This window comes from Hypanus sabinus, chromosome 20 (assembly GCF_030144855.1).
Source record: "Hypanus sabinus isolate sHypSab1 chromosome 20, sHypSab1.hap1, whole genome shotgun sequence".
NCBI classification, from domain to species: Eukaryota; Metazoa; Chordata; class Chondrichthyes; order Myliobatiformes; family Dasyatidae; genus Hypanus; species Hypanus sabinus.
In genome coordinates, this window is record NC_082725.1 from 2760452 (window position 1) to 2774341 (window position 13890).

A 13890-nucleotide genomic window follows, 5' to 3' on the forward strand; every position below is an offset into this window, starting at 1 on the left:
ACAACTTTAGTACTTTGACATTAGCCGTAACTTAAGTACCTTGCTGTTCGGAGTAAATTTGGTAACTGACTGTTAGGGGTAATTTACTGGCCGTTAGGGGTAACTTTGTTATCCGGTTATTAGATCATATAGGAGCAGAATTAGGCCATTTGGCCCATCGAGTCTGCTCCACCATTGCATCATGGCAGATCCAATTTTTCTATCAATCCTAATCTCCTACTTTCTCTCCATATCCCTTAATTCCCTGACCAATCAAGAATCTATCAACCTCTGCCTTAAATATACATAAAGACTTGACCTCCACAACTGCCTGTGGCAAAGAATTCCACAGATTTCCCATTCTCTGGCTGCAGAAATTCCTCCTCATCTCCATTCCAGAAGGACTCAGCTCTATTCTGAGGCTGTGTCCCCTGGACTTAGCACAGGAAGCATCGTCTCCACATCCACTCTATCAAGACCTTTCACCTTACCATAGGTTTCAATGAGGTCACCCCTCAATCTTCTGAATTCTATCAAACACTCTTCATATGACAAGCCATTCAATTCTGGAATCATTTTCGAGAACCTCCTTTGAATCATCTCCAGTTTCAGCACATCCTTTCTAAGATATGGGCCCAAACCTGCTGACAATACTCCAAGTGAGGCCTCACCAGTGCTTTATAAAGTTTCAATATTACATCCTTGCTTTTATATTCTAGTCCTCTTAATATGAATGTTAATGTTGCATTTGCCTTCCTCACCACAGACTCAACCTACAAATTAACCTTTAGTGAATTCTGCACAAGAATTCCCGTCCCTGTGCACCTCAGCTTTTTTGTATTTTCTCGACATTTAGAAAATAGTTAACCCTTTCATTTCTCCCATCAAAGTGCATGACCATACACTTCCCGACTCTGTATTCCATCTGCCATTTCTTTGTTTATTCTCCTAATTTGTTTAAGTCCTTCTGTAGCCTCTCTGCTTCATCAAAACTACCTGCCCCTCCACCTATCCTTCTATCATTTGCAAACTTGGCAACAAAGCCATCAATTCCATTAATCAAAACATTGACATATAACATAAAAAGAATTGCTCCCAACCCAGACCCCTATGGAACAACCAGAAAAAGCTCCCTTTGTTCCAGCTCTTTGCCTTCTGCCAATCAACCACAGCTTTATTCATGCTAGAATCTTTCCTGTAATACCATGGGGTCATCTCTTGTTAAGCTGCCTTAAGATTCTTAGAGATAGGATCTATGGGCATTTAGAGAATCATGGTCTGATCAGGGACAGTCAGCAAGGTTTTGTGAAGGGCAGATCATGTCTAACAAGCCTGTTAGAGTTCTTTGAGGAGGTGACCAGGCATATAGATATGGGTAATGCAGTGGATGTGATCTACATGGATTTTAGTAGGGCATTTGACAAGGTACCACATGGTAGGCTTATTCAGAAAGTTAGAAGGCATGGGATTCAGGGAAGTTTGGCCAGGTGGATTCAGAATTGGCTTGCCGCAGAAGGCAGAGGGTCGTGATGGAGGGAGTACATTTGGATTGGAGGGTTGTGACTAGTGGTGTCCCACAAGGAACGGTTCTGGGACCTCTACTTTTTGTGATTTTTATTAAAGACCTGGATGAGAGGTTAGAAGGGTGGGTTGGCAAGTTTGCAGATGGCACAAAGGTTGGTGGTGTTGTGGATAGTGTAGAGGATTGTTGAAGATTACAGAGAGACATTGATAGGATGCAAAAGTGGGCTGAGAAGTGGCAGATGGAGTTCAACCCGGAGAAGTGTGAGGTGGTACACTTTGGAAGGACAAACTCCAAGGCAGAGTATAAAGTAAATGGCAGGATACTTGGTAGTGTGGAGGAGCAGAGGGATCTGGGGGTACATGTCCACAGATCCCTGAAAGTTGCCTCACAGGTAGATAGGGTAGTTAAGAAAGCTTATGGGGTGTTAGCTTTCATAAGTCGAGGGATAGAGTTTAAGAGTCACGATGTAATGATGCAGCTCTAAAAAACTCTGGTTAGGCCACACTTGGAGTACTGTGTCCAGTTCTGGTCGCCTCACTATAGGAAGGATGTGGAAGCATTGGAAAGGGTACAGAGGAGATTTACCAGGATGCTGCCTGGTTTAGAGAGTATGGATTATGACCAGAGATTGAGGGAACTAGGGCTTTACTCTTTGGAGAGAAGGAGGATGAGAGGAGACATGATAGAGGTGTACAAGATATTAAGAGGAATAGACAGAGTGGACAGCCAGTGCCTCTTCCCCAGGGCACCACTGCTCAGTACAAGAGGACATGGCTTTAAGGTAAAGGGTGGGAAGTTCAAGGGGGATATTAGAGGAAGGCTTTTCACTCAGAGAGTGGTTGGTGCGTGGAATGCACTGCCTGAGTCAGTGGTGGAGGCAGGTACACTAGTGAAATTTACGAGACTACTAGACAGATATATAGAGGAATTTAAAGTGGAAGGGCTATATGGGAGGCAGGGTTTAAGTGTCAGCATAACATTGTGGGCCGAAGGGCTTGTACTGTGCTGTATTGTTCTGTTCTATGTTCTATGCCTTTTTTGTGCCATCTTGTCAAAGGCCTTCTGAAAATCCAAGTACACAATATCAACTGATTCTTCTTTGTCTGTTCTCCTTGTTATTTCTTCAAAGAATTCCAGCAGATTTGTCAGGCAATATTTTCCCTTGAGGAAACCATGCTGACAATGACCTATTGTATCATGTGCCACCCAGCACCGTGAGACCTCATCCTTAATAATCGACTCCACCATCTTCCTAACCACTGAGGTCAGACTAACTGGCCTATAGAACCACAGAACATAGAACACTATGGCACAGTACAGGCCCTTCAGCCCTCCATGTTGTGCCGACCCATATAATCCTTAAAAAAAAGTACTAAATCTACACTACCCCATAACCCTCCATTTTTCTTTCATCCATGTGCCTGTCCAAGAGGCTCTTAAATACCACTAATGTTTTAGCCTCCACCACCATCCCTGGCAAGTCATTCCTGGTCTCACAACCCTCTGTGTAAAAAAACTTACCCCTGATGTCTCCCCTAAACTTCCCTCCCTTAATTTTGTACCTATGCCCTCTGGTGTTTGCTATTGGTGCCCTGGGAAACAGGTACTGACTATCCACCCTATCTATGCCTCTCATAATCTTGTAGACCTCTATCAAGTTCCCTCTCATTCTTCTACACTCCAAAGAGAAAAGTCCCAGCTCTGCTAACCTTGCTTCATATGACTTGTTCTCCAAACCAGGCAACATCCTGGTAAATCTCCTCTGCACCCTCTCCATCACATTAACTGTTCCAGGAAGTGGATTTTTAAAAAAAAACAATGGACTTTGATTTGGCAACATCTTCATCCTTTAACTCTTTCAGCTGCCCCATGGATTTCCAAAGAGCTTATTGGAAACCACCTAACCCCAGTAAGTCAGCATTTCCAAAAGGATTCTGGGTCTGTCTGTGTTCATTGTTAGGATAAGCAGCTCCAGGAGTTAAATACTATCACTAGTTACCTGACACGTGCATACTCACAAGCGCAATTGCCGTATCCACTGTGCTGCCAATCTGCGGTTGTGACATTGTCTCCCCATCAGGTTTTTTGGCAACACTGGTCTTGTTCAATATCTTCATTTGCTCTTTTGGTCTGCAAAGTCCTCTCCTCAACGTCGCTGTTGGCCGACGCGTGACTGAAATTCTACATTCTTGGAGCAGTCCGGCCATAATTTCTGAGGTATTTCGAATGTGATGATGAGCAACCTGTTGGATTGCTTCTTGCTTGGTGTGTTCATCTTCATATGAAGTTCCATGGGTATCAGTTTCATGCAAATACTTTAAAGAAATGTTTCTCCTTTTTATCCTTCAGCTCCGCCATGCTGCAGTGTACAAGAGGTGATTGATAAGTTCATGGCCTAAGGTAGAAGGAGTCAGTTTTAGAAAACCTAGCACATTTATATTTCAACATAGTCCCCTCCTACATTGACACACTTAGTCCAGCAGTCGTGGAGCTTACGGATCTTGGACCTCCAGAAAGTGCCCACAGCAGGGGTGATTGATAAGTTTGTGGCCTAAGGTAGAAGGTGATGAGTTATACAGCTCTCATTACATGCAAATGTTCAACTCTTTGAGTGATTATGCAGAAAGTTTGAAGTTAATAACTCATCAGTTAATAATTCATGAGGGGTGATTGATAAGTTTGTGGCCTAAAGTAGAAGGATATCAGTTATTAACCAAACTTTCTGCATAATCACTCAAAGAGTTGAACTGCACGTGCATGTAACAAGAGCTGTATAACTCATCTCCTTCTACCTTAGGCCACAAACTTATCAATCACCCATCTGTGGACACTTTCTGGAGGTCCAAGATCCGTATGTTCCACGACCGCTGGACTAAGTGTGTAAATGTAGGAGGGGACTATGTTGAAAAATAAATGTGCTAGGTTTTCTAAAACTGACTCCTTCTACCTTAGGCTACAAACTTATCAATCACCCCTCGTATCTCTGCTCTTTGGAACAAAGTTTTGATACAACTCCTCTTGTGTGCATTTGGGTGGTTACTGTGTTAGCTTAGGTTGTGAACTGTGTGTGTTCCCTTATAATAAACAGAAGTTTCCCGAATTCTGTCTGATTTTCTACTGACAAGCAGGTCAAGAATATTAGTTTCCCCTCAGCTTCTGTTTCCATTGTGAACTTAACATCATCAAACACATAGTTATAATTTTTCTAACATATTGGTCATTATCTTTTGCACTGCTTGTATTAAAACTCAATGAACTGTTCATTATGTGTCTGTCTCTCTCTCTCTCCACTTGGACCGGCTCTGAGCACCAGTCTCTGCTCTAATTGTCTATGGAGCCTTTGATATCCAGCTTTGTCCAACATCGAGCCGGATCAAATGGTGACTGGTGGGGGGGCTGTAAGGACAATCTCCCCACCTGCTCTATCCCCATCCTCACTGAGTCCAGAAGAAATTAACAAGGAATGAGAACAGGAAACACTGGAGGTGTCCGGCAGCCAGCTAGCGGCTGTGGAGAAATGATGTCAGCATTTCTAGTTAACTCTGATTCCCTCTCCACCGATGCTGCCTGAACCGAAGAGTATTTCCAGTAATTTCAGTTTTATTTCAGATTTTTAGCATCTGTAGCTTTCTTTTCCTCGGCCAATTGTATTCAAGGCCAACTTCAGCCGAGGAACTGAATGCTTCAAATGTTCATACGTTTGGATGCTGTTCATAGACTTCAGTTCAGCATTCAACACAATCATCTCTCAGAAACTGATTGGAAAGCTGAGCCTACTGGGCCTGAACACCTCCCTTTGCAAATGGATCCTAGACTTCTGACTGGGAGACCTCAGTCAGTCTGGATCAGAAGCAGCATCTCCAACACCATCACACTGAGCACGGGGGCTCCCCAGGGTAGCGTGCTCAGTCCACTGCTGTTCACTCTGCTGACCCACGACTGTGCTGCAACACACAGCTCGAACCATATCATCAAGTTCGCTGATGACACGACCGTGGTGGGTCTCATCAGCAAGAACGACAAGTCAGCTTACAGAGAGGAAGTGCAGCGGCTAACGAACTGGTGCAGAGCCAACAACCTGTCTCTTAATGTGAACAACACAAAAGAGATGGTTGTTGACTTCAGGAGGGCATGGAGTGACCACTCCCCACTGAACATCGACGGCTCCTCGGTAGAGATCGTTAAGAGCACCAAATTTCTTGGTGTTCACCTGATGGAGAATCTCACCAGGTCCCTCGACACCAGCTCCATAGCAAAGAAAGCCCAGCAGTGTCTCTACTTTCTGCGAAGGCTGAGGAAAGTCCATCTCTCACCCCCCATCCTCATCACATTCTACAGAGGTTGTATTGAGAGCATCCTGAGCAACTGCATCACTGCCTGGTTTGGAAATTGCACCATCTCAGATTGCAAGACTCTGCAGCGGATAGTGAGGTCAGCTGAGAAAATCATTGGGGTCTCTCTTCCCGCCATTACAGACATTTACACTACACGCTGCATCCACAAAGCAAACAGCGTTATGAAGGACCCCACACACCCCTTGTACAATCTCTTCTCCCTCCTGCCGTCTGGGAAAAGACTCCGAAGCATTTGGGCTCTCATGACCAGACTATGTAACAGTTTCTTCCCCCAAGCTATCAGACTCCTCAATACCCGAAGCCTGGACTGACACCTTGCCCTATTGTCCTGTTTATTATTAATTATAATGCCTGCACTGTTTGGTGCACTTTATGCTGTCCTGGGTAGGTCTGTAGTCTAGTGTATTTTTTTTCGGTATAGTTTTTTACGTAGTTCAGTCTAGTTTTTGAACTGTGTCATGTAACACCATGGTCCTGAAAAATATTCTCTCATTTTTACTATGCACTGTACCAGCAGTTATGGTCGAAATGACAATAAAAGTGACTTGACTTGAATGAATTTCACACCTGATATTTTAGCATTACACTGGCAATTATCAGTCACAGCTGCTGACCAGTGTTTAAAGGTAAATACAGGTAAGTGGATTGCTTAAATTTGCTCAGGCCAGTGTTACTGTCACATGTATTGAACTACTGCAGTGTCCCTTGTATTGTTTCCGATAAATCCTTCAGCATCGTTAGCTCTTGAAATCTCCGTCTTTCCCTTATGCATCTTATGTTACCTTACATTTTTCTGATTTGAATTGCCTTATATTTTGTAACATTGCTTTGACCCCAATTTCTGGAATTCCTTTCTAAACTCTGTCTCCCTGTCACTCTTTCTTTCACTGTCTACCTCTCTGTCTCTCTGACTCAACCTCTCTCTCTCATTCTCTGTCTCATTCTATCTCTCCTTTATGAAGGTTTTGTCTTACCTTCCTGTTATATCCTTCTGTAGCTCTGAGACTAATTTTGGTTAATTAAACTCTAATGAAGGGCCTTCGAGGTCCAAATAAATATGTGTTGCCGTTGTCATTTGGTTATTCAAATGATCTATGACTGCACTGACTATGGGGATAACTTTTCAATAGGAATTGTGGTCACATCTATGTGGCTGTCGTGACAAGCTTCGAATCATCCCATCTGATTAACCCCGACTCAGTGAACGAGAAGCAGTTGTACATGCGGCCACTGGGTGCCTCTGCAGACCATAGTTTAGCTGATGCTGCCTGCCAACTGCCTGGTATCTGATACAACAAGCCAGAAGCACATAGTGGATGTTACAGAGCTGTTGACACATCCAATAACCAGACTCTACAAATTCCATGCAGATAAGAGTAGCATGTCTTGTTTGAAAGGCATAGGCTGATTCTGGTGGTTGTGACCTTCCCTGGTCAGAAATTTGATGGAAGCATTCTGAGAATCTTGGCTTTAAATTGCTGCCTTATCAGAATCAGAATCATAGTCAGCTTTAATTTCACAATCATATGTCATAAAATTTATTAACATTGCAGCTTTAGTACAATGCAATTCATGATAATATAGTAAAACACTGTGAATTACTCTGTATTTACCTATTAAGTAGGCGAGCACACGAGGTGAAAGCATACTTGACTACTGCTACTCCCCCTTCCGCAATGCCGACACAGCGCATCTCCACCCTCTGTTTGGAAAGTCTGACCATCCCCCACCTTGCTTCTACCCTCCTGCAGGCAGAAACTGAAGCAGGAAGCAGCCATAGTGAAAACCATCCACTGCTGGTCCAACCAGTCAAACTCAGACTGCTTTGATAGCGTCACCTGGGAGGTATTTCGAGCTGAGAACATCTCTGGATACATGGAGGTGGTCACAAGCTTTATTTGGAAGTGCATTGAAGACATTGTTCCCCAAAAATCAGTCCGGGTCTACCCAAACCAGAAGCCTTAGATAAATAGTTCAGTGCGTGTTGCTCTGAGTTCAAGGGATAAGACCTTCAGCTCTGGAGACCAAGAGATGCCACTGTGATTTACACAGAGCCATTAAGCTGGCAAAATGGCAACACAGGGACAAAATCCAGTAACAACTCTGTGAGTATGACAAGGACTGCAAGAAGAAACACAGCAGTACAGCCAAAATTGCCGCCTTGTTCCCAAACAAGCTAAATGTTTTTCTGCTCGATGGAGGTTGATAGGACTGAACCCGAGGAGAGCTGCCAACGAGACCTGTACCTTGGTCATCTCCGAGGCTGAGATACATTGAACAGGTCAACAGCCATAAGACAGCATCCCAGGGCACGTAGTCAAAGAGTGTGCGGAACAGCTGGTTGGTGAGTTTATGGACAGTTTTAATCTCTCCACCTCCCAGTGTGTAGTGTCCTCCCATTTCAAATCATCCATCATCGTCCCTGTATCAAAGAAATCCAAGGTAGCATGCCTGAACGATTGGCACCCTGTTGCTCTCACATCAATTATAAGCAAATGTATTGAGAGGCCGGTTAAAGACTCCATCTACAGCATGCTACCACCCACACTGGACCCCCTTCAATTCACCGACCAATGGAACCTGTCTACCGATAACACCATAGCTACAACCCTACACACCATCCTCACTTGCCTGGAGAAGAGGCATGCTTATGTTGGAATGCTATTCCTGGACTACAGTTCAGCATTCAACACCATAATTCCCTCCAGACTTGACAGGAAGCTCAGAGGTCTGGGCCTGCACCCCACCTTGTGCAGCTGGATCCTAGATTTTCTATCAGATCGCTGGCAGGTGGTAAGGATGGGCTCCCTCACCTCTGCCCCTCTGACCTTCAACACAGGTGACTCCAAAGGTTGTGTTCTGAGTCCCCTTCTCTACTCCCTTTACATCCACGACTGTGCTGATACGACTTTGACTGGTCTTATTTCTAGTGGTGATGAGATTGCCTACAGAAGAGAGGTTGACACCCTGACACAGTGGCGCCCGGTTAACAACCTCAATGTCCAAAAATCAAAAGAGCTGATTGTGGATTACAGGAGGAATGGAGACAGGCTCAACCCAGTCAGCATCAATGGGTCTGGTGAGCGGGTGAGTAGTTTCAAGGTCCTCGGTATACATGTCACCGAGATCTCACCTGGACTGTACACACAGGCTTTGTGGCAAGAAAAGCACAACAGCGTCTCTTCCATACCTTAGGCAACTGAAGGAGTTTGGCATGAGCCCCCAAATCCTCAAGACCTTCTAGGGGAACTATTGAGAGCATTGTGACTGGGTGTATCACTGCCTGGTACGGGAACTGCACCAACCTTGACCGTTGGACACTGCAGAGAGTGGTATAGACTGCCTGGCACATCTGTGGATGTGAACTTCCCTCCATTGAGGACACTTACAGCAGCAGGTGCAGAACGAAAGCCTGGAAGATCGTCGGGGCCCCCAGCAACCCAACCATAAACTGTTTCAGCTGCTTCCGTCTGGCAAATGGTACCACAGCATTAAAGCCAGGACCAACAGGCTATGGGACAGCTTCTTTCTACAAGCAATTAGACTTATAATTTTACGTCTACACATTGCGGTGGAGTCATAACACAAAGATTTTTACTCCCTCATGTTGTGGGATGGATGTAAATTTTAAATAAATTCTAAATTCTATTAAGTAGTCATATTAAAAAAATACTGCAAAAAATAAATAAGAAGGTAGTGAGGTGGTGTTCAAGGGTTCAATATCTATTCATAAGTCTGATGGCAGAGGTGGAGAAGCTGTTCCTGAGTCAATGAGCGTGAGCCTCCAGGCTTCCGTACTTTCTTCTGACTGGAGGTGGAGTGAAGTCAAGATGGCACTAAACGACCACTCCTTTGCTTGCATCTTCGGAAACGGCTCGATCTCTATCTTTACTATCTCTTTTTCCCCCCTTGTCAAAGTTACTTTGAAGACCCTGACCTGGGGTTACACACTGACTGCGGTTCTTTCTGAAAATGGGACCTGTTCTCAGGGCCTCACGACCGGCCACTTTCTGATATGCCAAGGACGCGGCCTGGAAGACTGGTGCGCCTTCAGGGTTCTGAGATTTCATGGCTCTGGGGACGGGCTGATTCTAGGCCGAAGTCCCTGACGGAGGCGTCGCGGGAGAACACGGAACATCGGGAGCAGCGGGTTAGCTGCTGGGGGTTGTGTCTGGAGAACTGTGCATTTCTGGCGCTGACTCTCCCGGCGCAGAGCTTGAAGAAAGTGAAGCAACAGACTTTTAACATTGTAAATCAGCGAGTTGTTTGTTATGCTCCCCCTCTCGCTGTGAAATCTCTTTTTCCCTTATCAGGGAGTGAGAGAGCCTGTGGTGTGTCGAATTACCGGGTGAACGAATAGTTTTTGGGGTACTGCAGTGTCTTTAATGATGCTTTGCCACACGTTTGAGTGCTTGGTGGGGGCACTGATACTGTTTTTTTGCTGGGGAGGCTTGTCTTGCTGCTGCTTGTATGTGAGGGGAGGGTGCTGGTGGGGTTTAACGTTTTAACTGTCATTCATTCTTTGGGGCATGATGCACCATCAATAACTCACTCTGAGACATAAAGGCGAGATATCGGCTTTTATTAACTGGAAGAAGGAGCAAGCAGTGAGTGACCACCATACTACATCCTGGAGACTGAGAGGCCGGGCTCAGGCCTCAATCGCCTTTATACCGGGGTCTGTGGGAGGAGCCGCAGGAGCAGTCAGCAGGGGGCGTGTCCAGACAGGCACATATAGTTCACCACAGGGCACTCCTCTGTTTTTCTGGATGTTTGCAAAGAAAAAGAAATTAATGATGTATATTGTATACATTTCTCTGACATTAAGTGTACCTATTGAACCTTGCTTGACGTAATAATGAGAACAGGGCAAGTCCTGGGTGGTGGGTGGGGGGATCCTTAATGATGGACACAGACTCCTTGAAGGTGTCTTCACAGAGGCCAGTACCCATGATGGAACTGACTAATTTTACAACTCCCTGCAGCTTACTTCGATCCCGTGCAGTAGCAACCCCTCCCCTCCCCATCCCGTACCAGGCGGTGAATGAGCCAGTTAGAATGCTCACTACAGTACAACAGTAGAGGTTCGAGAGTGTTTTAAGTGACATATCAAATCTCCTCAAACTCCTAATGAAATATAACCATGGACTTGCCTTCTTTATTGCTGCATCAACATGTTGAGCCAGGTTAGTCCTCAGACATGTTGAGACCCTGGAACTTGAAATAACTCACCCTCTCCACTTCTGATCCCTCTATGAGGATTGGTGTCTTTTCCCTCGTCTTACACTTCCTGATTCCACCATATGAACTGTGTGCAAGATAAGCCCTTCATTGTGTCAAGGTCCAGGCAACAATGATAAGCCATTGCAATTCCAGTTTCAATGCCATGCGCTGCATAGTTGCGGACTAGCCGGTGTAACGCATTAGAGCGCCTGCAATCGAGATTCAATTGATAATAGATCGCGTGAACAGACGCTCTTCCCCAGGGTGGAAGTGTCGAGCACTGGGAGGCAGAATTTAAAGGTGACGAGAGGAAAGTAGAGGAAGAAATGCCAGAGGAAGGTTTATTACACAGAAAGTGGTGGGTGTGTGGAACAACCTGCCAGGAGTGATGGCAGAGGTAGATACATGAGGGGCATTTGGCAGACTCTTGAATAGGTACATGGATGATAGAAAAATGGAGGCATCCATAGAAGGAAATACCTAACTTGATCTCAAAGTAGGTTAAACGGTCAGTCCGACATGGAGTGGTGTAGTTATGATAGGGATGATACCTGAGTGGTGTAGTTATGATAGGGATGATACCTGAGTGGTGTAGTTATGATAGGGATGATACATGAGTATTGTAGTTATGATCGTTAGGGATGATACATGAGTATTGTAGTTATGATAGGGATGATACCTGAGTGGTGTAGTTATGATAGGGATGATACCTGAGTGGTGTAGATATGATCGTTATAATGGTCTGTACGGTGCTCTCGCTCCTGCCGTTGTCTGTAAAGAGTTTGTATGTTCACCCTGAGGTGACATGACTCTCTTCTGAGTCTCCTGCTTCGTCCCGCGTTCGGATCAGTGTCAGTGAGTCGTGAGTCTCCTCCCGCGTTCGGATCAGTGTCAGTGAGTCGTGAGTCTCCTCCCGCGTTCGGATCAGGGTCAGTGAGTCGTGAGTCTCCTCCCGCATTCGGATCAGTGTCAGTGAGTCGTGAGTCTCCTCCCGCGTTCGCATCAGTGTCAGTGAGTCGTGAGTCTCCTCCCGCGTTCGGATCAGTGTCAGTGAGTCGTGAGTCTCCTCCCGCGCTCGGATCAGTGTCAGTGAGTCGTGAGTCTCCTCCCGCGTTCGGATCAGTGTCAGTGAGTCGTGAGTCTCTACATGCGTTCGGATCAGTGTCAGTGAGTCGTGAGTCTCCTCCCGCGTTCGGATCAGGGTCAGTGAGTCGTGAGTCTCCTCCCGCGTTCGGATCAGTGTCAGTGAGTCGTGAGTCTCCTCCCGCGTTCGGATCAGGGTCAGTGAGTCGTGAGCCTCTACATGCGTTCGGATCAGTGTCAGTGAGTCGTGAGTCTCCTCCCGCGTTCGGATCAGGGTCAGTGAGTCGTGAGTCTCCTCCCGCGTTCGGATCAGTGTCAGTGAGTCGTGAGTCTCCTCCCGCGTTCGGATCAGTGTCAGTGAGTCGTGAGTCTCCTCCCGCGCTCGGATCAGTGTCAGTGAGTCGTGAGTCTCCTCCCGCGTTCGGATCAGTGTCAGTGAGTCGTGAGTCTCCTCCCGCGTTCGGATCAGGGTCAGTGAGTCGTGAGTCTCCTCCCGCGATCGGATCAGGGTCAGTGAGTCGTGAGTCTCCTCCCGCGTTCGGATCAGTGTCAGTGAGTCGTGAGTCTCCTCCCGCGTTCGGATCAGTGTCAGTGAGTCGTGAGTCTCCTCCCGCGTTCGGATCAGTGTCAGTGAGTCGTGAGTCTCCTCCCGCGTTCGGATCAGTGTCAGTGAGTCGTGAGTCTTCTCCCGCATTCGGATCAGTGTCAGTGAGTCGTGAGTCTCCTCCCGCGTTCGCATCAGTGTCAGTGAGTCGTGAGTCTCCTCCCGCGTTCGGATCAGTGTCAGTGAGTCGTGAGTCTCCACACGCGTTCGGATCAGGGTCAGTGAGTCGTGAGTCTCCTCCTGCGTTCGGATCAGTGTCAGTGAGTCGTGAGTCTCCTCCCGCGTTCGGATCAGTGTCAGTGAGTCGTGAGTCTCCTCCCGCGTTCGGATCAGTGTCAGTGAGTCGTGAGTCTCCTCCCGCGTTCGGATCAGTGTCAGTGAGTCGTGGGCATGCTGTTGGCACTGGAGGCATAGAGACACTTGTGTTCTACCCCCAGCATGTAATATAGTGTTGGTTATTGAAGCAAACAACACATTTCTCTCTGTGCTTTGATGTTTCATAAGGCAATGAGATTGTTAGACATGGGAGAAGAATGAGGCCTTTCAGCCCATTGAGTATGCTCCACTATTCCGTCATGGCTGATTTATTTTCCCTCTCTACCCTGTTCTTCTACCTTCCCCTGTAACCTTTGACACCCTGACTAACCAGGAACCTAACAACCTCTGCTTTAAACATACTCAATGCCTGGCTTCCACAGCCGTCTGAGGCAATGAATTCCATCGTCTCACCACCCTCTGGCTAAAGAAATTCCTCCTGCCCTCTGGTCCTAGACTGCCCCACTGTAGGAAACATCCTCTCCACATCCACTCTATCTGTGTCCTCTGGTCATAGACTCCCCCACTGTAGGAAACATCCTCTCCACATCCACTCTATCTGTGTCCTCTGGTCCTAGACTCCCCCACTGTAGGAAACATCCTCTCGACATCCACTCTGTCTGTGTCCTCTGGTCCCAGACTCCCCAATTATAGGAAACATGCTCTCCACATCGACTCTATCTGTGTCCTCTGGTCCTGGACTCCCCCACTATAGGAAACCTCCTCTCCACATCTACTCTATCTGTGTCCTCTGGTCCTAGACTCCCCCACTATAGGAAACATCCTCTCCACATCCACTCTATCTG